The sequence below is a fragment of the Magnolia sinica genome, chromosome 16, assembly GCF_029962835.1.
Source record: "Magnolia sinica isolate HGM2019 chromosome 16, MsV1, whole genome shotgun sequence".
Classification (NCBI taxonomy): Eukaryota; Viridiplantae; Streptophyta; class Magnoliopsida; order Magnoliales; family Magnoliaceae; genus Magnolia; species Magnolia sinica.
The window spans coordinates 41,484,330-41,487,560 of NC_080588.1; the positions used below are offsets into that span (position 1 = coordinate 41,484,330).

A 3,231-nucleotide genomic window follows, 5' to 3' on the forward strand; every position below is an offset into this window, starting at 1 on the left:
TACAAGATTACCGTAAATTCAGTCAAGTCCATCACTTAGGCCCATGAGGATCAATTTCCTATGACAACTTGGCGCCCATGAGAATGAACTTCCTGTGACAACATGGCACCATGTCAAAAGAATGGCAGCACAGTAAAACCCTCATCCTATAATTTGAAAACAAAATCCAAATAGGAAGTGAGAAGAGAAACCACATAAAGGAAATGGACTCCCATGCCACCATCTGTACATCCATCTCCCATTTACAAAATGGCATTTTCATATAGAAAACACAAATAACAGCTTGATCCAAAACTTTTGTGGCCCTCAAAAAAATTTAATGATGGCAATTCAATCCCTATTGTGCTGACCACTTGGAAATGATCAAATGCTTCTTCTTTTTTTTTTTTTTAAACACACCGACCCACTATATTCGCATTGAGGGAAAAAAATAAAAAAATTAATGTAGTGCAAACATAATTTGTTCAGTATGGGATGAAGTATTACATAAATCTTGGTTTATGGCTTAGTGATTTGTAGTATCTAAGACTAGCCCATCAACTGAGTGGATCACGCTCCCAACTTAAACTAATTGTGAGGATTTTATAGTATAAAAAGGGTACAAATTTAAATGATTAGCAAGATGTGAACCTTTGAACAATGATCCACTCTTCTACACTGGAGAATTTTCCTCTCTTGATATCAGGCCTCAGATAATTCTACAAACATATTTCAATAAAAGATGAGATTGTATAAATAATAAAAAAATTACAAATTTTTGAGATATTGGTCTTACCGGAAAAGCTTGAATCTTACAATATGACACGAAAGAACACTACCGAGCGAACACACTTCTTGCTATAATTAACACAAGAAGATAGCCAAGACATGCTGATAAAGCCTTTTATTCAAAATCTGCACAAAAAGCAAACAAATCATGGGCACAAATATTTCTAAAATAAATGTGAATTGTTATAAATAGAGTTCTAGTAATAAAGCCTCTATTCTCTAAGTTGAAAGCAATCATCTGAAATTGAATAGAGAATAATTAAGAAAAAAAATTAAAGATAAATAGGCGTGCCTCTGATCATATTTTTTTTTCGTAGTTACAACTCAAAAGTATATTTAAAGCCATCATAGGCACTTCAAATAATTCAAGCACGAGCTGGGAAATATCATCCAAAGTCGAAACAAAATAAGAAATTATGATTCAAAAACAAGACATAATTTTCCAAATTATTAAGTCTTGTGTCCTTGCCTCTTGGATCTCAACTAAGAATGAAGTTCATGTTTCATCTCATGGCTGCTACGGAGTTCTACACTAAAAAACAAGCACACATGTGTAAAGAAGCACACAAGTATAAAAGTACAAGTTCATGTTTCATCTCATGGCTACTACGGAGTTCTACACTCCAAAACACGGGCAGAATATGTGTAAAGAAGCACATAAGTACAAAAGTCTTAAGGAAATGCTAGGATCTCTAACCTTGGGAGATATTATGAAATGGTCCATCCACGGTGGAGCCCAACAGACGTTCTGGATAAAAGAACTATCAACATGATCCTCTAGGCAGATTGAATTCCTAAACTAAAAAGAGAGACACATCCGCACTCTCAAACACATAGGAGAATGCAGGTATAGCTTAATGAGTAATGACTGAACAAGATATTGTTAGAGCAATGGATGAGTAATGAATTGCACAAGTAATTAAATGATCACATTGTTAATAGAAGAGCATAATTTAAAATTGCTTTTCCTCAAGCTAATACCTACATGTCATTGCTAGTTGAAAACATGAAGGAATCATTTGAAGAACACTAAGGAAATCCATCTCTTCAAGCTGACAAGAATCAGATTGTGAGAACCAGAATATCTCATTTATACCAAAACCCTACCAGTATTTCAAAATCTAACAATAGGGAAAGAGCATATTCAGTTGGAATGGTGTAGGTCTGAACAAGCTAGGGGATTACACTTACAATTATCTTGATCTTGTAAGCTTCCAAGAAGGGATGTCTGCTATCTAGTAGAGGACATCAAATACCTTCTTCTGAAGACTGCAAAAGAAATGTCAGGATCGTAACCAAAATTTATACACCATTTTCTAAAATTCAACCTCTAATGGCTCACTACCTCTAAAAACCTAGTTTCCCACATATTTACAAGAAGAAAAAAAAAACTGATTTCTAGATAAAAGAAGGCCGCAAAAGAAACAGAAGTACAGACCTGTATATCACATCTTTTATCGAAATTCCTTTTGAGGCAACATAGGTCATGCTACTATATATATGATTCAAAACCATGCAAGATTTTCAAACTTAGTTTCTAGAATCCAAACATATACAAAGGAAAAGAATAAAAAAACAAGAAAAAATATACAAAATACACAATCCAAAAATGCATTCCATTAACCTACAAGCAACAAAATGAAATTGAAAATTACAATGGACGTACATTTTGCATAAACAATCCATAGAAATAAAGAGGTAATCTGAAATTTGAAAGTTCTTGAGACATACCTTTGAAATTCAAAATTGCAACCAAGGCCACAAGCTCGGTAATCTCGTTCAATATAGTCAAACCTGTTTCAAGGTTGGACTAAGACCAATTAACTTAAAAAAAGCAAAAATAAGACTTAATCATGATTTCCTTCTTTTTATCAATTTAAATATGAAACACACAAATAAATGCTTGGACACTACCAAGGTGTATTTTGAACATGAATTCTCAATAGACGACTCAAAAGAGAAGAAACTCATGAGCACAATACAAATCCTAAAAATGAGTATCAACCTAACAGAAATATCATGATAAGCATAGTTTCCTACTAAAGTTAACTAAATAAAGAAGTAGCACCATTAACCAACCTGATCAAGTCCTAAAAGTTAGCAAGCAACCACCAGCAAAACAATACGAAACTGAGAAAAAGCACCTACAAGAAACCACCTATAGAGAACAACATAACTATGTGTTGTCCAAATATGAGCATACTGTTTGCTACTCCAAACAAACAATATCAACTCACCTAAGGCCCTGTTTGGTAGACACCTGAAAAATGAGTTGATCTCATTTTGGTTAACAGAAACTATGCATTAATGTTGATCTCTAATAGATGATGAGTTCATGTTAAAAGTGATTATGTAATACAGATAACAACTCTAATACATAATTATTGTTAACTAAAATGAGATGAACACATTTTTGCATCCACCAAACAGGTACTAAATGTGTCAAATAAAATTGCAGATTCA

General features: G+C 33.3%; 1 long non-coding RNA gene and 1 other non-coding gene across 2 annotated transcripts; both read right to left on the reverse strand.

Annotated features, from left to right (window-relative positions):
- Positions 1–641: 641 nt before the first annotated feature.
- Positions 642–2,905, reverse strand: LOC131229292 (uncharacterized). Its single transcript, XR_009163249.1, has 4 exons — positions 2,848–2,905; positions 1,960–2,030; positions 1,754–1,820; positions 642–698 (listed from the first exon to the last, which is right to left on the reverse strand). It is a non-coding gene; the product is annotated as an uncharacterized LOC131229292 (long non-coding RNA).
- On the reverse strand, positions 1,054–1,126 carry LOC131230141 (small nucleolar RNA Z267). Its single transcript, XR_009163864.1, has one exon. It is a non-coding gene; the product is annotated as a small nucleolar RNA Z267 (small nucleolar RNA).
- Positions 2,906–3,231: the final 326 nt, after the last annotated feature.